The sequence below is a fragment of the Festucalex cinctus genome, chromosome 20 (assembly GCF_051991245.1).
Source record: "Festucalex cinctus isolate MCC-2025b chromosome 20, RoL_Fcin_1.0, whole genome shotgun sequence".
NCBI classification, from domain to species: Eukaryota; Metazoa; Chordata; class Actinopteri; order Syngnathiformes; family Syngnathidae; genus Festucalex; species Festucalex cinctus.
Window position 1 is genome coordinate 12,122,552 of NC_135430.1, and position 21,147 is coordinate 12,143,698.

Below are 21,147 nucleotides of genomic sequence, written 5' to 3' on the forward strand. Positions count from 1 at the left end.
TAAATAAAAATAATATAACCGTTTTTTTTTTTATCTTGCACTCAACAAATACTTCATCCATCCAGCCATTTTCTAAACAAAAACATTAAAACTAATACTAAAACTATTAAAAACTAAACATTTTTTTTAAATAAAAACATAAAAACTCACAAAGCTGCTCGAACAACTAATTTAAACTGAATTCAGTAAATAAAAGTAAAACATTGTGATGTCAAAAGTTAATTTACATAATAAAGCCCCCCATGCTAAATTTCTCCACCCATGACCTGTAAGCAAGCCTAGAGGAAGATTCGCCATTTTCAAGTGACTGTAGGACTTCACGGAAACACTCTTGCGCCAAAGGTATACAGTACATATAATTACGCAAGCAAGTAAATGTTTTTTTGCGTTGCCTATTCCCAAAAGTGTGTCTTTTGCCAAATTGTGACAACCCTGCATTTCATCAAAGTCGAAATAATAGCATGTGGATATTTTCATGAAAGGATGTGACAGGCGTGTTCTTATAAGACCCCTGGGGGGCTCCTTCAGTGTTTTTTTCCCCACAAGAAAATGTGAAGGTTTTTGCCCGGGAGAAACGTCAAATTGAGGCGGCGAGCTACACGGCGCGATTTGTTTGATATGTTCTTGGACACGAACCCTGTTTAACTCTGCGAATGATCGCCTCCCCCACTCGGCTTTGGGCCCGTGCGGCTCGCCTTGGCATGCAATGCTTCAAAATGATTACGTTTCAATTAATTCATATGCACACATAATATTTAATCTTCATCTTTAAATGGATTACATGTCAGTTGTGGTTCCCTTTCCTCTTGTAATTTAATGCATACTAGGTTATTACATACTATTATTACAAAACACAATATGTATTTTGGATCACTACTCATGTATCTAGTATCAGTCTAGTAACTGACTAATATACAGTATCAAAATGAATATTCTAAATGCATTCTAAATACATCTTATTAATATCTAATAATTTAAAAGAGTTCCTGATTCATTTACATATACGGTACATAAATACATAATTTACATTTAGAAGTAATGGATTAAATACTTGCAATTTTGTACTTTTTAAAATTACCTTACGTTTTCTAGTATTTATATACATTTAATCTTACATAACTGCCTATATAAAGTATCTACTAATATATTTTCTTTACAGTAGTTATTATTAAATAAAATATGTAGTGTAAATTAAGAGTATATATCAAATACTATTACTGATTGTTGTACTTTATGTATATTTTAAACAAAATAATTAAATTCTATGACATACGTTTTTAAATCACGAACATATATTTATATTTTCTTTATTTTATTTTTTACATTATTTGTTAATACATAAAATATGTGCGTTTTCAAGTGAATTATTGCAGTGTCTGATGCAACTGATTATATTATAAAAATAAATTAAAAATTAATATTTCATATTACAAATTATTAAATAAAACCAGTATTTCAAAAAAGGTAAATTTCTTTTCTAATAATCTAGTATTGATTTATCTCTGCACCTATTTGCATTATAAATAAAAAAATATATATTTATATTACCAGTTATCAAATAAAATGTGATTTATTTTTTTAATTACATTACTAATTCATCCATGTCACCCATCCTGGTATTTGGATGTCATGCTCGATGTTACTTTGATGCACTGTTAAAATGATGCTGCTGTTTTGGTTAGCAATGACGTTGAAATGGGCACTATTTAATAGCAGAGAATTACAGTTACAACTTTTTTCCTTTTATTCCCAACTTTGGATGTTCTTGGATTTTTTCCCCCAAAATCTATATACTGTGCTGAGTGTGCTCCTTCTTTTCCATCTGAGAACTGGTTACTCATCAGTTCTGTCTCCCTCTGTTGGTCATTGTTGTTTTTTTAATGTACAACGACAGTAAACCTACTCTGATTCTGAGCTATTCTGAACTTTTGATTTTCTTGATAGTAAAAGGAAGGTATTACTTGGAGTGGAGACGTTTATTTGTCTGTGGGATTGACGCAGCGGGTGTCTCATTTCTAAAGGTGAGTGACAACGAAGGCGAAGGTCTGACTTACGAGGCCCGATTAGCATTCAAAGCGACTCGCACAAACTGACCTGCTTCAACGTCTCAACTTGGGCATCATCTTGTTTAATCCTGCCGCCTTTGTCCAACGCACGCGCTCATCTCGCCACCTGCAAAGACGACAAAAGAGTCGGTGACTGAGGAAGCCATCAGTGTCAATTTGTCAATTTTTTGTCAAAAAAAAAAAAAAAAAAGCGGCACGGTTGTTGCTTGTTTTCCTTCAGCGTTCTCGCTGCCGAGGAGGCTGTGGATTAATTCTCATTTGGACGATAAAAAAGTACAGCAAATCCCTGCCGAAAGGAAATCGAAACGCTCCATCTTCAAAGAGCAGAGCGGTGAGATTAGAGGACCTTAAAATGCGGCCGTGAGAATAACAAGCAAAGAGCAGTCGTGTTCGGCCCCGCCGGTTCTCTTTCTGTTCTGCTCTTTCGGCCTGGCAAATGCGCACAATTCATGGGCAGCATGAGGAAAGAACAGATCAAGAAAAGGGGGAGACCCTTGAGATGTTTGGAGGCGGAGTGAATCTGAACGGAATGACTTGCAAGACTGACAAACTCACCCCCACACAGTTCACATTGCTCAATGCAATGCATATATGAATTTAATGGAACATTCTTAGAAAAGATTGGTGGCGGCTGGATGACTCAGTGGATAACACCTGCGACTTGGGACCACGGGATGATCGGTATGTTGCATCAGGGAGGGCACCTGGTGCAAAAACTAGTGCTGTTAAAGTTAAAACATTAACTCATTAATTAATCACAAAAAATTATCGCATTACTCATGTATTAAAGCAGATTAACCACACTATTAATTAATTTTGACCGCAGATGATCCTTTAGCCTGCGGTTGGCTGGCAACTAGTTCAGGGTGTACCCCGCCTACTACCCAAAGCCAGCCGGGATAGGCTCCAGCACCCCCACAACCCTTGTGAGGAGCATGCGGTTAAGAAAATGGATGGATGGATGGATGGATTATTCTTTAGCTGACAGCGGATGGTTTCATTAAAGGTAGCACAGGTTCTGTTTGAGCAATAAACATAACTACATGCATTACAGTAAAGCATTTATAATAAATGTTTGTGTATGACATTCGGAATATTTGTTCATGTCAAATATTGGGGGTCATTTTTTTCACATTTTAAATTATGCAAGTTCGAAAAAGGAGGATGAGCGTGTGCAGTGGATAAAAAAATGTTGAACACGTCCTCATAACATTAAATGGCAAAATAATTAACACATAACAGGTGCTCTTTAAATTTGGTGGGCAAAAAAAGTTGATTAAAAGCCTTTTCCATTAAACGATTAATCGTGATTAATCAAAATTCGAAGATGTGATTAATCTGATTACAAAATTTTATCGTTTGACAGCTAAAGCAAAAACATGTGAATGACTTGCTGTGGTGACGCCTGACAAGTCGAAATTGCGTTTTTTTCTTCTTGTTGGATATAAAAATGCGCATTATTTTTAACCACAGCTATTACCAATAACCTGCTAACCCATTTCTTAGTAGCTATAACTTATATGTTTGTATCCCTTGTTGGATCCAACTGGCCTAGTCCAGAAAGACTGATGGAGATCTCCACCAATTTCCCAAAACCAAATTAGTTGAACGTGGTGGAAAAGTGCTTTTTAGTACTTTAATAAACTGTAGCCATGTTATCTTCATGTAAAATATAGCACAAGCACACATGATTCCGACGTATGGCATCTCCTTCTTAAAAGCAAAGCCAGAGCTTTCCATTATAACTAATTTACCTCCAAAACAGCTACTACCAGTTCGGTATTTTAGCAAGCGGTGCTAAATATGGACACAGTTTGCACTTGGTTGCTGTCACAAAATCAAATTCAGTATGAAGAGAGCTTTACAAAAACATTTTACTCCTAGTTATTAATATTTCCCAAAAGAAAATGCTTGTTTTAACTTCAATAAGAAACATTCTGGTCCGTTGCATATATAAAAACAAAACAAAAACAAACAAACAAAAAACATTAAAAGTGCTGCAGTGCTCTTTCCCGTTTGCCCCTTGAAGGTGATGAAGAGGAAGTGGCAGGAGGTTCAATAAGAGGGCACCGAACAGATGGTGGTCTGAACGATAGTGTCCTGGTGGGATGTGGCGCACACACATGCAGACACACAAACACAGGCGAGCGGGAGCACAGACACTCCAAAGTGCATCGCCACATCACACATCTTAAATCATCAGTTCCCATAGAAATGAATGGAAATACCATTAATCCGTGCAAGCTTTCTTCCAAAAAGCAAAAATTGTTCTAACGTTGTAGTTTGCTGTGCTGTGATTGGCTACTCTGCATTTGTGGGCTCAACTGAACAAATGGCCATTTGGCAAGGAAGCGATACCGACATGCTCCAAGCTGCTTCATGATCTGACGAAGCAACATCAGGCACCGAGTGCGGAAATATTTTTACATCTGCTTCACAATCTCCTCTCTTGTCCATCACGTCAGCGTCTGCTGGGAGGAATTTCAATTTCACACTCTGCCGGGGTGCCACGCACACACTTAAAAACATGGCTGCAACACGGACGTCAGGACGGGCGGGGCTTGTAAAAATGAGGACCGTCGAGTACATTTACAAGCAAAGGATGAAGGCATAAACAAAAGTAGACTGAGCACGAATCGAATACAAACAGTTGAGCCGGATTTATCCATGTAAACACAAAAAATTTTCAAACTCTATAAAGACATGCGTCATAACAAACCCCACCGGAAAGAAACAACAACAGATCAGAGGGCAATAAAGTGAGAGCTGTCCAAAATAAGAAGGAAAAAAAAAATCCTCCATATGCTACCGTGCGATATAGAAACAGACCTCTCTGTATTCATACATTTCCCGCGGCACAATCAATGGACGAAAGCGATACATAAAAGATGAAGCAGTTTGACCTCTGCTCCGGCAAGGAGGAGAGCGGACGGGCTTTCGCGCAGCGATATGGGCTCACTTTGAAGTTGCGACACACGACGGCGAGCTGTGGGGGGAGGCTTTAAACTTCCGAGACCTCCGGCTCGGCTCACTATGAGTCAGCAAGCGGCAACAGCCCGACCCGGCGTGTTGTTTGCTGGAGAATTATACAGAACGGCAATTTTGGAGCTCCCGACCTTTGTGATTACGCAGAAATCAGTACAACTTGGATACATGGATTTCTTCTGAATACAAATTAAACTTTGCCCTTCATTTAGAGACCTGTTTGTTTACATTTATTAAAGTGGATGTCAACCTTAAACATTTCTTGACAATAACATTGTTATATTTGACCTCACTAGTCAACTAAAAATTACATTCTGATTAAAATTACATTGTGGAATATGAGTTCTGAAGCAAAATTCAGCTGTTTTTGTCCATCTCAGGGGGTTATTTTGCTACTTGCTGTCGACTGACGATGACATCACAGTTGCTTAGTCAGGCAACAGCCAATCAGAGTCTGAAGCTGTGCTGCGATTGGTTGTTACCTGAGCAACATTAATGTAATCTTCAGTCAACAGCAAGTGGCAAAATGGCCGCCCCATGAGATGGATAAAAACGGCTGGATTTTGCTGCTTACCTCATATTCCACTAAAACAATATCAACCAGAATACATATTTAGACCAGTGGGGCTGCATAGAACATATTATTGCCCCCCCCCCCCCCCCCCCAAAAAAAAAAAAGGGAGGGGGGGGGTGACTTCCCCTTAACAAAGTTGACTTCAACTCCAAAATGTCCGTAGTTGATATGAACATGTAATCTGAACTCAACATGTTCCATACAGTGAACACTGAACAATATCAAAAAACATTTTTTAGGCCAATACCAATTGCGTTACTTGGCAGAATAAAATTCCGATAACGATCTTATGAATGTTATTTATTTATTTATTTTTTGTCAGAAATCGATTTATACACTATAAGAGCACTAAGTACTTTTCTTCATCATGTATTGGGTCTCTCTCGCTCTCAAAAAAAAAATTAGAATCAGAGTACCCAGCTTTAATCACTGCTTCGTTCACTTGGAATCCTCGTTATGATGCTTGCCAGTTTGTGATTTCTCCCTTGACGCGCATGAAATGTGGCCAAAACAATCCGATATGAAAAGCAAATTTGTCGAGCAAACGTGGCAGAAGCGTGAGGGAGTCATGCGGCGCATTACGTCCAGCTGTGTTAACGTTAGCAAGCCTGAAATGGATATGAATGCCGATGTGACTTATAAGGAATTAAAGAGACTGTTCTGTGCTGGTGGCCGACTCGCTCTATTCTTAATTATCTCGCACTCGCCCTCAGTGCCGCCCAGCAGCTCGTTCCCACCGCCCACCCCGCCACCCCCATCTGCTTTCTTGTCACAAGCCGGCTTCTGGAAGCCCGCCGAGGGACTGCAAGACATCTGTGACTCACTGAAGTTCAGATGTGAGGAAGACTACGAGGGAATCAAAGCTGTCTAAAGCTTAAATGTTTTGCTCAGTAGTAGAAACTTTGCAGGATGTGGTATTTTTTGCGAGTGATTGGAAAAAACTGCATAAATTTGACCCACAGAATAGATTAGGATAATTCGCAATAGCGCTTGTTGATGACATCATCATCATAATCATCATCATCTTGTCTGTCTGTACACATTAAGTTCTGTAGAGTCAATTTGACCAAATAAACTCACTTCTAGAGTAATATTTACACTTGGAAGAGAGTAAAATAAATAATTGTAAAAAAAAAAAAAGAGAGAGAATAAAAGCGACTTAAGGTAGGAACAAACTCACAACCTTCAGTTTGGGAGACAATCGATCTACCCCTCGAGCCATGCAGCTCCTGCTTTCTGCTAGTATACCGCTCATATCTAAATAGTGTAAAATTTTACTCCAACAGAATCAAATTTACACTACAGAATTTACTGTGTATTTAAAATGGCTTCAAGAAATTCTGACCGTGCCATGTCAATCAGTCACGTGGTGCAGAGCTTATGCTCTTACTCATCATCCTCCTTTAGTGAGAACAATACTTGTCTTAAGTGTATTTATTCGCTGCCATGGAAGCGAGGACTTGTGATTAAACAGAACAAGAGAGCGAAGCCATGCAAACTACTAAGCTAGCACGAAAGGCAGAGTACTGAAACCCAAAAAGATAAGTGCTGCTTAGGTAGGTGGTACAATACACTTTTAACAAGTACGGTAAGTGTCCATCCATGTCAATCAGTCCTCCCGTGCTCCCAGCTGCTTCCGAAACAAATGGATAATGCTACGCGCTAAGCTAACTCTGAGTCTGAATCACCTACGGACTAACGACTGGCTAGCTAGCTCTAATCCTCACCTCCATAGAAGTGGATGAATACACTTCAGACACGTATCGCACATACTAAAGGTAGATGAGAACTAAGTAAAACAAGAAGAAGGAGAAGCTACGATAACTGCTAAGCTAACACTAAATGTAGAGTCGTGAAACCAAAGAGAGAAGCGTCGTTTCCTCACTGATGTGCATGAGCGATTCTGAAACTTGAGCATTCATAATGTGATTATGAACATGTGTAGTTGTGACGATGCTGTCCAGCCTCAACAGAATAGCAGCGCTAGCCATATTAAGCTAGCACTAGCACTGTCAGGCCATTAATCGACACTCTTCATCTCTGCTCCCCATTTATAACCTATATTTGCCTTCTCCTCTCTTGGCCCTCCTTACAATAATATTACTTCCACGAGTCTCCATTCTGTGCTCATCCACGCTTTTGTCCCCCTCTCATACTTAATCTGTGTTCCTCGCCGCCCTCACTATATTTCCCCCCCTGCAGACAATCCCGCTCCATCTTTCCGCGGCTCATCACTCTCGCCGACTCGGTCAGAATAACAGCCGCCATCTATCAGAACATTTTCTATAACCGGGGGGCAATTTTCCGGACCCGGCCTCTCGCCGTATTGTCGCGAGCCAGCGCTGTAATTTTAACAAGAAATCTGATGCGCGTCAGGTCTCCGGGTCGGCGATTCCATCCGAACACGCGGGCGCGGGGATGAGGGCAGTACGCTAAACAGGCCGAAGAGAAGGAAGTGGGCTCGGTGATTAAGCAGACACACAAGCCGGGCGCTCTAATCAGACCAAATCAATGCTAACTAATCCCGCGGCAATTAAGGAACGGCTGCTGAGCGCCCGCAACCCGTATCAATTTCTTTCCCACTTCTTTGTGTGAACTCATTGATCTGAGCAGCCTGCGCGGAAGGCAGACAAATGAGAGAATGCAGTTATGAAGGTTTTTTTTTTCGATACACATTTTAAATTGCATTGATTAGTGGCCACACAATGTTCCTCAGCTCGAGATGATGAAAAGGAACAAGGTAATGGAAACAAAGATGGTGGATGGCACTCGAGTCTCCTGTTTACAGTCTTACTATACAAGATGAATACAAATGAAAGATAATTTGATTCCAAGCATGTAGTTGTAGTTTAACCCTCTATTCTACAGGTGGACACACTAATGAGCAGTTTTGACATCAATACTCATGCATAGAGAAGAAAACAATTTTGGAAGAGCTGGCCAACACGTTTGCAATGCAATGTTAAAATATGTAAAGAACATTTAAAAACAAACATGACATACAGCATTGCAAAGCCGGCCCACAATCCTATTGTTTATTGTTTTGTTCAAAACATATTTCGTCACTTAAGCATGGCTGCCTCCAACAGCCTGCAGGCCCCACAAAGAAACACGCAGATTTAAGTCAATGAAGGAGGGGAGAGAAAATAAGAGAGCATCAATCTTGAGGGATTTAGCCCGGATTTATGGGGGGACAAAAACTGACTTTTATAATCTGTATTTAAATACAAATCAGAAGGGATCAAGCAGAGTGACTTTAAGAGCATGTCAGCATAACAAGCAAGCGTAGTACGGCGTAGTATTACGGCAAGACTTGCTGGGATATTGTGGCTAAAATGTTTTGTGGGATTTGTGAAGGGAAAATACAGGATTTATTTATTTATTTTTAACTCTGTACTTGTAGCACGGTCCCCAATTTGCTGGTATTCTTTATTATCAGTGTCAATAATATGAATGAATAATATTTTCGCATACATATGATTAGTGTCTCTTTATTTTTAATATCATCCACTGTAGGCTCTTTTAGTAATTTTAGTCAGTTATTTTTATTTATTTTGCTTTTAAATCTTTTTAACTGTAACTGCCTTTCAATGTAGTTTTCATGACAGTATTTCAAACATATAGAGTTAGGTTGTGTATGAAATGCACTATAAATCTAAAGCAGTGATTCTGTTTTATTTGTTTATTTATTTTTACAGCCACAATCTATTGCCGGGTACCGGTAAATGTCTAAACAAATGTGAAAAAATTTGCATTCCTGATGAAACCCCTGCGTTATGCACAGGATTTTACAGTAGTAAATACACTCAATGATACTGTAATCTTTTTCTGTCAAGACACTAGTATCATATTTATTTGGCTGGTAAAAGTCATATCTGCTATGATGTTTTGTCTTAAATATTGAATTTTTGCCCCCCCCCCCAAAAAAAAAAATAAAATAAAATAAATAACCGCTGTAAAAACAAATGTTTACTACTGTAATTTCACTGCATTCTTTTATGGGCCACAAATCTTAAATATATGCTGTCTTAAAATACCAACTACCAACTTTTAAGACAGCATATCCAGGAAAGACTATTTGGTCTCAAAAAATATGTCATGACAAAAATAAATAAAAAATACAAATTGTGTGCTTCTTAAATATGATTTTGATTTGATTGAATGTTCCGTTGATCGGCAGAATGCAAAAAGGAGTCGGCCGCCATCACTCTGATTGGCTGTTAGCTGGCTAATCAGTACATGAAATCGAAGTAATCTATGAGATAACACACAAAAGCAAAGAAGAATGCATTTTCACGTAAATTAATCTCAGCAAAACGTTACTTTGGACTTTTGTTGCTGCTTGTATTATGAATGTGTTGGGCAAGGTTTTATATCTATAGTATCGACCTGTCTGGCAGTTGTGGAAGTTCCTTAAAAAGTTCCGCCTGTGCTGTTAAAGGTCTCAATTTTGCAACACGTTAAGCCTGGCGCAAATGAATCCAATTTCCCACCCTAATTCAAATACTGATTGAATCATCATTTGAATGATGAAGTGCACAAGGAGAACTCCGCCTTGAACAAACGGCGTGGGTTGGCAGCGGAATAGTTTCCGAGGCGCTCTCGACGCCGCTCAGCGAGAACGAGACAAGGTGAGCAATGTGAGGCGGCACCGGTCAACACAACTGATATGCGAGCTGGCCGAGTCAGAGAGACACAAGGTCAAAAGTTCAGGGCGCGCCACTGCCGAGTAAGCAGATTAATAAAACATGAGCGCCCGTTATCTCGCTATGCTAATGTTCTCATCATCTTTTTTTTTTTTTTGCACTGCTCTTCGAATGTACATTGTAGAGTGGCTCATTTGGCCGCGGCCGGGGGCGCTGCGTTGGTGCTCAAAAAGGTTTGCATGACTCGCTTCTTATGAGGAGCCCTTTGACAGCTCCTGGGAGTTTGTTACGCACGCCGAGCCCGGCCGCGATGGCACAAACATCCACAAACGGGGGTGAAATGTAAACATGATTTGGATGCGCAGGCACGCTATCTCCCTGCATCTGCTCTCGTAAATGGACGCCGTTCAAGCAACTTCGAGTTCAGGACAGTCAACGTCTGCGATTCAAGCAAAATATTGAATATTTGGTCCAGAAGAAATATTTGTTTAAATAAATGTAAAGCAAATGAATGCTAACGTTCTTCTTTTGTCTCCATCACTGGTGAGCTATTTTTAGAACAGACCTGTCGGCTACTTGTGCTGTTCTTAGGGCTAACTTGTACATGCTGGCACTTTTTTCTTTCCTTTTTAGGACAACACACAAACAGAGTTTCTTTCATATGTAATCATCCACCTTCCTCTACAGTCTATTGTTGAATGATACTTTACTGGCACAGGTACGACTTGGTTTCCAAATATGGTTCCTTCCATTATGCACTCGAAACATACAATCCCACGGCAGCATCTTCTTCCAGATGCACCTTTCTGAGCACGTCCGTCGGCAAGATCTCAAGCTGGGCTAATCTGAAGTCAAGGTAGACGGGCTATCAGTGGGGAATTTAAGGGGATTACAACGTGCTGAACAAAATGAGGCTTAGACGGACAACGCTGCTCGAACCTGCTGCAAACGCGCCCAACGCTGCGAGAGCACGGCAATATAATGATACCAATTAACATGGAAAGTGCTTACCGCTGCACTGATTTGCATCGAACTTGCAGAATAGAGATGAGGAGGAGGAGGAGGATGAAGCAAACAACTGTCCTGGCATTCATTTTTAACTTCTGCTTTAGAGGGTTAGTAATTTCAACTCATCTGGCTATATTTTGCCATAATATAAAAGCAAGTCATTTGTTTCCATAAGGGATGGACACTTTATTAGGGAGAGCTCGGAGGATCACAGCTCGGCTTGTCGTTACCGTGGTTTTGCACACGAAACAGAGCCCAAAAACCAAAGCACAGATGGTACCATGCCACATAGAGTACTATGTTACTACTAGGGCCTGACCGATTTTTTTTTTGAAGCAGATTTGATTCAGATACTAGGCAGAAAAAAACTACAGTAATCAGCTGATTAATTAAAAAAATATATATGCTGAATTAAATAACACATTATTTTAGTCCTTTATTGTTTACACAAATAAATATGTGAATTACAGGCAGAACATTTCACAATATTTGGTCTTACCGTATTTGTTTAACTTTAACAACAGACAGAAAAATTTAAATTTAAATTTTTAGTTTAATTATTTTTTTTTGGTGGGGGGTTGTTTGAATGTCATTTATTTTTGTCTAATGTTGTGATGTTTTAATGAGTGTAAACAAAATAAATACAATAAAAAAAAAAGAAAATCAGAAAAGAGCTAATATCAGCCAATTAAATCAGTCCAGCCCTTCATCTGACTGCGTTTCACAAATAGTGTTTACACACCAAAACATGACAACAGAATGACAACACAAGGATGAGAAGACAAGACTTGTTAGTTTTTACTCGTAGCGAGGAGAGCAGAGTTATCAGTTACAAACTGGCAAAGATGCTCTGACAATTCTCTTGCTTCCTCTCTTTTCATTTGGGATTGTTCTCTATCCGGTTACAAAAAATGGTGTTGCACTACTAAGGGGTGGGGAAAGCGCAATAATGCAACACTGCATTTTCTTAATCATATCTGTCTGCTTGGATGTAAGTGTGTTGCAAGTAAGCATGTGATTATCCATTAGCAATGAAAGTTCTCGTTTTTGCTTCTGCCCCAGACGGAGTGACTCATTTTAAACACAGTCACACTGTCTGGTACAGTTCATCTGAAGAAATGGGTGAAAATTAGTTCACTTAAAGTTCATATGAGTGTGAAGCATTTTAGCAAATATACAATAACTTAGATACACTTTGAACGTAACAAATAGTAAACAAAAGATATTTTAAAAGTCAAAGTGTCTGAATTAGAATGATAAAATTCACTTTTTTGTTTGTTTGAATATTTTTACATAGAAATGTCAGTCAAAAATCCGACAAAGTTCCGACATATTAGCCAGAAAAGCCCGCAGTTCATCTAAAATAAATAAAGTACTTGCAACAATGTTTCAGATAATGTACTTTATACAGGACGTGATTAACTAGCGTTCATTAAATAGGCAAACTTTAAAAATGACAAAAATTCGAGAATGTTTCCAGAAACATTTTTTGAAAGTTTCCACCTGTTTTCTACTATTAACACAGAAGTTTAGTTACAAATATGACTAAATTAGCCAGAACATCCTTGCCATTTTTATTATATATATATATATTTTTTTTTTTAACGAAACAACCCTTCCATGCAGGAAGACCACTAAAAAAAAAAGAGCATTTCCCACCACTCCAGTCTGATTCTAGCGAATCATTGCCTTTGTTGACCATTTGTATTGGCCCTGCATGCGTGATCAATGCACACATATTGATCGCTTGCTATCCTGCTACTACAGCAGAATCGCAGTCATTGCAGGATATTTCCTGATATAAGTCATTTTTATTTGGATGCTGATTGTTTTTTGGAGCATTTTGATCAACATTTATTCATATCCTTTTATGACGAGTGTTCTGGGAAAATGGTACTCCTTCCGAGAATGTATTATAACGTGGCGTGCGGGCAAATTGCCTCAATTAGTTTTTAATCTCACAGCGGGCAGCGATAATGTATTACATTTTCTGGCATTTGGAAATAGGAGAGCGTCCCGATTGTACTGCCATTTAAAGGGCCAGTAGAGCCAACAGTACGGATAGCGGACAAAGTTTTTATTAGTTTTAGTTGAACATCATTAGTCTTACAGCACACGAAAAAAAAGAGCAATGATGATGACATGTTGAATCGCTAAGAAGGGATAATAGAGTACTGATACCAGGTATTTGGAAAAAAAAAAAAAACAATGAAAAAAAAGAAAAATAATTTAGACGTTCTGAAATGCCAAAAGTTGCCATCTCACATTTAGCGTGGCACAATGCTAAAGATCGCGCTGCGCCGATAACCATCAAACTGTGCTAATTTCCCGTGACAGCGGCGCCACAGGAGTCACGCCACCTGAGTTCGGAAGCAGCGCAGCGAGGCTAATTTTTGCATGCCAAGGTGCGTCTCCTCCGGACACGTACGCATAGAAGCGCACATGGCCGTTCGGGGTGACTTCAGTGGCCTGCAGAACAGCAGATGCACCTCCTGTGTGAGCAGGCACGCCAAAGCCTTTGTAATAACCGAGCTTTATTACCTTTACCGGTCCATTTACTGAATGCGCTCGGGAGCTTTTTACAATATTATGATATTTGAGAGCTTTGAGACGCACGCTGGGCTACGCAAACATGTTTGAACGGGGCAGCCAAACACACTTGATGATGTCATTTGTATAATCTGATGAAATCTGGGCCAGCGTTGACGTCGCGGCAGCCGGCGGGATGAGCAGTCACTGTCATCATAATTTGGTGTGTAGGCGGGAGAAGGGGGCCCGTACGTGCGTGTGTGTTTATGGTGGAGGGGATGCAATTCCCCGGCTCATCCAATACTATTTATTTTGTGCGTCTATGCTGTTAGATGTATTGATCGTCATTATACGATGCCAGTAATGTGAAGTAATGTAGTACAAATATTGCCGTTTAGAAATAAAGTATAAATACAGACGGTGAACCTCAGCATTGTTTTGTAACCTATTCTCCGTTATTTGCTGAAAAACTTGTCCAGTCACTGTTTTTGTGCGCATGCCAAAGCAAAAACGGTATTGTGTTCGTGAGTTGATGACACTGGCGCCATCTTGTGGCATCAACGGTGGTTCCTTGTCTTGGGGCTAGGCTATTACTGTAATTTGAATTTAATCGTGATTTTAATTTTGGCTTTTCACAATTATTTAAATATAATTGTTTTGTCTTTTTTGTATTCTTTTTTCACTGAGTTGACCGCCATTTTGACACCCTGCCCCACAACTCACCCCCAAACCTGAAACCTCCTAAAAATCTCATACCCTTTCACCTTAACCGGATACTTCAGAAGGTTAGGAGACCAGAGGACCGATCAAAGGAAAGAAAGATGAAGTGAAATCCAGCACCAACCAGACACCACCTGCCACCCACAGGGTTACAAAACCAGAATCTTTCACCAACCCCAGAAACCTCTCAATTCCAACAGATTAGGGAGATCTCAAGAAACCAGATGAAAAACTAAAGAACGGAAGGAAGTATCGATGAATCCTATCCCTATTTTTGTGTAAACTCAAAATATACAACAAAAACAAGACTGAGAAAGCGCTTTTGATGGCAAAATATGAATATATTTACAATTGACATTCTTTTTTATATCCCGTTTTTCATTACTCCATGAAATGCATCAACTTTTCTTATGATCGCTACAAACATTTTCTACTAGTTTTCTATCTCCACTCAACTTTAAATATTACATAAAAAAAAAAAACATGCTTTCTTAGGATGGAACTCACAGGCAGTTAAATACAATGAAGACAGCAGAGGCCGTGAAATTGACCCCTGTGGAACACCTTACGAAAGTGGTACATAGTGTGAACCAAGGTTAAGTACTCAAAGCAGCATTCTACTTCCTTTTCCTGCGCTTTGGAAGTAATATACTGAATTTTGACCTCTTAATCAATGCTTAAATTGTGAGAGAACCCACACATTAAAAAGTGCGTACTTGCTGATGGAGAAAATTTTAGAAAAATGTAGTTTAACATTCACGATAGTCTGCCCCAACTTTTTCCGAGATACACTAGATACGTTTAGATACACTAGAGAATAATCAGTCCGGATAATCTTTTAAAGCAATCCAAGAATCGGATCTGCACATACTTTGACCAGAAGGGGGCCCAATGCTAAAATTAGACACAATTATCGGTATGCTTCAAATAAAAAGTACTCCATTTAATCTCAGGCGTATATTAAGCGATGAAGCATATTTGCTAATGTTGTAGATGTTGAAAATGGTTCCCGCAAGCCTGTACTGGTCCCGTCTTGTTGTGTGATTCACTTCCAAGTATTATAATGAGTGTCCTCTAGAGGCTCGGCTTAAAAGCGTTGCGGTTCATCACGTGTGTTTGTGCAGTCTGTCACCGCCTGCAGTGTGGCGCCTCATCAGCGTGATTTTCAGCCATGATGCTTGCTGCCTACACCCCCTTCATCTCCCCACATTCCCTTTTTAATTCTCATTGATGTTTGCGCACAAGCCAAACATATGCAAATATAAATTCTGCCCTTTTTGGGCTCCAATTTATTCTCTGGTAATTTGCTAAGTATGCGCAGCAGATTTATTTCCACTTGGCAGTGGGCACTCGTGTATAGTAGGTGTGGTTGAAATACTACAATCGTCCGTCGCCATAAAAGCGATAATTGCAGATGATGACGCGTTAGCGGATCTTCTCTCACTCATCTTATTGGAGTCTTGTGTTTGCCGCCATCCAAAGTGATTGGCGGGTGACGACCCCGACTAAGCCGTTTTCTGCTGCCTTTGCACTCTTTTCTTCTTCCCGCTTACGCCAGAAGCGCTGAGGCTGTTTGGATGGCCTCGCAGATGCCGGTATTTCATGCTTTCGACACGCAAGCTTTCACTGCCTGGATGCCTGGCGGGCGTGGTGAGCATTTGGGGGGAATGAAAACAAATAACGGCCTCTTCTTCTCAACAACTTGCCAATTGCGCAATAAAAGCTTGAGTGCGTTCCAGTCAGATCTCAAATTACACACGCCATCAATCTGGACGAATTTGTGCATTTTTTTTCCTGTCTTCCGCGCAAAATCAGCCAAGGCATGATTCTCCTGACCAGTTATCCTTTAGGATGTGTTAAGAGGGATTTTCCCTAACTGACCTGCTCAGAAAATGCCATAAATATTAAACATGTTGAATATTTGCAAAATGTTGTGGGTGAGGTATAAATATTGTAAAGATTGTTACACTTGTCCAACAGTTACGAACGCAAATCCATATCTTACGATCAAAGTTGGCAAAGGCCTAATTCTCAGATGATTATCCTGACTGATTACCGTAAGGTGTGTCAAGAGTCCGACCTGCTTGAAAAAAACAGCCAGAGCTGACAATCGCAAATATTGATGCGCATGCTCACTACAGAGTTGGGCCGAGCTACAGATTCGCCAATCGTGATTATGAAACCGAATGATAGCCAACAGGTAAGTGACCCGAAGCGCGAACAAACAAACGTTGCCTAACTTTTGTCTCCCAAGTCACTCAACACACTAAAAATTATGAGTTTGCAACCACAATTTAAGGACTAAATTAGCAAAGAGTTAGCCTAGCGTCTTCTGTTTTTTTTTCTTCTACTAGTCATCACTCTTCTTCTTTGTATTTTGCAGTTATCTGGGCGCTCTGTGGCATCTTGCTGCCTCTCACAGGTCAGTCTTGGTACTACAACAGACAACAGGTTTGGGGGAGGGGACTGCCTGATAGAGATATTGTTCAGAAAGTTCAAAAAGTGCCTGGTTGTATTTTGCGCTATTTCTTCATATTGGACAGGAACCTATGAGAAGGACACCAGTTCAGCTCCCACCTAAGCCAAGATGTGAGCTTCAAAGCCTGTCTGAAGAGATTCCGGGAAGTAAGTGAGATGAGAATGAATATTCGATAGTAGTACAGATAAAACATTTGAAAATGATCCCTGGGATCTCGTCGCTGTCAGGTGCACGCAGTCGTTTGATGGTACTGTCAAAACTACAGAGGCTAATGGTGAACATCACGTTAACGCGTATAGACATGCGGGACGGGGGGAAAAAAATAATAATAATTGCCAACCTAGATAGAGTAAAGATGGGATGTGGCAGTATATGTCAGCCGCTGTAGCCCTGAATCGACTCTTATTAATCTTCAGTTGAAAGATAAGACATCGTAGTCACAATACTCAAAAAAGTAAGCGTGCAAAACTTGTCACATGCTCAGATAAGTTGACATTCAAAATTCAAAAGCCAACAAGACCACGAGAATCTAACTGCAGCTTACTTGCTAGTGTGGAGAAACATGTAAACATGTCAAACATCTATTCTGAAAGTAGAAAAGGATACAGCTACTGTCAGCGAGGGGAACCCAACCCCATTTGCATTCTAACAGTCTGTGCAGTAAAAACAACAACAAAAAAGTACAGTATGTGTTCATTAATATTGCACATATCAAACAACAAAGGTATAAGAAAAGTACATATAAGGGAACTTTCCACTAGACTGTGTTTAAAAAAAAAAAAAAGCAACTGCTGTCTATAGGATTTGAAATATGCACATGCCAAACAGTAGTTGGATGAGCAAAAAAGAAAAGCGCTAACTTTTTCCTTTTTCTGGGAGAACCTCTTTCTGTAGATTTTCTACAACTTCATGTTGTAAAACAAAGCAACTTCTGCAGCCCGTGACTTCATTAATATTTCACGTGTCAAACATCTCTTCTGAAAATACAAAAAGAAAAGTGCCAACTCAGTTCCAGCTGGGTGAACTTGATTCTGTTTACTTCCTACGTCTGTGTTGTAAAACAAAGCAAGTGCCGCAGACTATGGATTCATTAATATAGACATGTCAAAACACTGTTTCAAAAGTATATTATGGAAAAATGCTAACTTCAAATATGCATGACAAACAGCAGTTTCAAAAGTACCAAAGAAAAGTGCTTGCTTTGACAGCTGGAGGAACCTCACTCCTTTCATTTTCTACCCGTCTGTCATAAAAACAGTTAACGGATATCTATATGGTGAGAAACGCGCACGACAAATTACTCTTCCAAAAGTACACACAAACAAAAAAAAGCAGTAACTGTGACAGCTGGTGGAACCTCATTCCATCCATATGTGTTTGTTAGTATTGCACATCAAACAACTCATCTGAACGTACAAAAAAAAACTAAGTGAACTTCACCCTATATATTTGCTTACATATTTTAAGCAGCAGGTACCTGGTTCACAACACGCTCAGGTTTGTTTAGGGTTTTTTCTCCTCCTTTCCTCTCTCTTCTTCCCTCTCCTCGCCTAATCCTCCACGATTTCTTTCGCCAAGGAAACATTTTTGTGTCAAATGTTTATTGAAGAATTGATGGCTTGCATGGCCAAACAGCAGCAGGCCGCAGCCGGCTCACCGTGGGGTGCGGCAACCACACGGGGAGAGGCGGGGGGGTTTAATGAACCGGGCGTTTAACTTCCAAAAATTACATCGCCATGGTGTCAAAGGTAAGATTTAATCATTATATGCCCATTAGGGGTGTTAAAAAAAATCGATTCAGCGATATATCGCGATACTACATCGCACGATTCTCGAATCGATTCAATAATTTTTATTTTTTATTTTTTTAAGAGCTCAGAATTGTTCATTCGGTAGTCTTAACGATTCAATGTCTTATCATCATTGCCTTTTTTTTTTTTTTTTTTTTGTGTGTGTGAATCGATTTTTAAACTTCCATTTTTAATGGAAAAATATTCAACAAAACGTCTGACTTCGGGTTAGGATTCACACCTTGAGCATGGAAGAATGTTATATGAACGGAACATTAAGCCTTAATATTTTATTTTAATGCTGTTCAAACATGAAACAGATTACAACCTCTATAAGACTGAAATTTCAGATAAATAAATAATACATTTTCATATAAATCTTACACTCTACAAGCTTACTGATTAGTATTTTCTAAATTTGAATGAAAAAAAATCGCAACAATCGAGTTATAAATTCGTATCGGGATTAATCGGTATCGAATCGAATCGTGACCTGTGAATCGTGATACGAATCGAATCGTCAGGTACTAGGCAATTCACACCCCTAATGCCCATAGTAATAAAATACTACTGTAATGTAATCCCTTTAAACTATAGAAACTGCAGTGAATATGTTTCTTAAAATATGGGAAAAAAAAACAACAACAAAAAACCTAGAGATGTGCTAAACTCACCCGCGTGGGGAACCTCATTTCATGCACTTTCTGTTCAACTTTCATAATTTTTTTTTTCATCTTGTCACAAAAATGTATGTGGTGGCGTGGCAGAGTGTGAGGCGCTGTCCTTGGTACTGAAATCTTTTTCCAAGCTGCTGCGGACACATCCATTCATCTCCCTCTCTCTATTTGTGACACACTCACAGAGTCACTGCCCAAAAAAAAAAAAAAAAAAAAAAAAAAAAGAAACAACGCAAAACCTCCCTCTCCTAAATCTCTTGTCCTGAACTCAATCCAAAACCACTTTCATTACGTATATCGAGATTATCCATCCATCCTATCCATCCGTCTCTGGAAAGGCTCAGTGAGAGCACAGACATAAGATAAGTGGTGACCTGAAAAATAAATTCAAAAAATGGTAACCAATAACAGGAGGGGCAGCCGGCTAATTCGGGAACTGCTCCCTTGCTCGGGCCACAGACTGACGCCTGACCTCCAGCTGTCTGTCCATTTTCTGCTCAAAAAGCGTGTGTGGGCAAAGAGCTGATGACCTTTTTCCTTCCACACCGATTTAATTACGCAGTAATCCAGGCGCTAAATTTCTCTGTCACACGCGCACAAAACAAAGTGAAGGTCAGGAGAACGGACAAAAGGAGTGAAGGTGACGTCACTGATGGGTCCTTAAGTGACTGTTCAACTTGTGGGAGGGAAATCGTATCAAATAGCACATATTAGAGAAAAATGACCGTATGTGAATGCAGTTGATATTTCCTGTCAAACTAATGGTTTTTTTTTTCAGTTTGTTAATTTGTTAGTTTCTGTTCACTATAAAAAACTTGTAGTAGAAGACTACGTACTCTTCTTTGTGTGTTTCTGCGTCACTGTATTATACTGCCCCTCGGTGGCCAACTAGAAGGAGCACCTGCAGTTCAATAAATAAATGTCCGCAGCCACTATTTGCGGAAACGCATTAATTATTTCAAAATGAACCAACACACAACCCATGAATGTGAGATTGAAGAGTCAGAAAATTACATCTGGGTGAAGTAGGAAAAAGGGACCTTAACGCATTTGATGGCACCATCTGTACCAAAGGAACAAGCCTGAAGAGCTGATCATCAACAAGATTGGTCATAAATAGCCGTCTTTCCATCAGCGTCCTTTCATTCGGCTTTTCTCAGCTTCTTCTCTTTTCTTTTCTTTTCTTTTCCAGCCTGCCTCTTTGGCATCTGTTGTGCTTTTGCCGCTTCATTTCATTACAAAACAGCATTTGTGATGCGTCAGCATCATTAAAAGTGCAAAGTAGTGCTAAATCTGGTAATGAGAGATTTATAATCCCAATGTGGCCTGTATCTATTTAATGTGTACGAGCTTTCAAATAGATTTTCCCGAATCGCTGATCTGGAAAATTAACAATCAATTATTTTTAAATTCTAATATTAGAAAGCAGAAATGACGTAAAAGAAATAAAGGAGAAAGATTGAAAATCCGAAGACCGAGGCTCAGAGCTAAATCTCGTCCCATTCAAATGGACGATCCATCTGTATTCAACGAATATGAATTCCAGCCTATAAATTCTTGTTTTCAAATATGATGTCAACAAACAACAAAACATCACGCTAACTTTTGCCAGCATGGGGAACCCGACTCTAATCACTTTAGACCAGTTTTACTTTACTTTTTTTTTTTTACTT

At 39.5% G+C, this 21,147-nt stretch overlaps 1 protein-coding gene across 8 annotated transcripts in view; it reads right to left on the reverse strand.

Annotated features, from left to right (window-relative positions):
- The window catches only part of dlgap1b (discs, large (Drosophila) homolog-associated protein 1b), a 154,322-nt gene that overhangs the window by 58,441 nt on the left and 74,734 nt on the right, over positions 1 to 21,147 (reverse strand). For all 8 annotated transcript variants that reach the window (XR_013281034.1, XM_077509633.1, XM_077509637.1 and 5 more), the window contains one exon: positions 2,095 to 2,172. The gene's annotated coding sequence lies outside the window, so the exon portion shown is untranslated. The remainder of the gene's footprint in view (positions 1 to 2,094; positions 2,173 to 21,147) is intronic.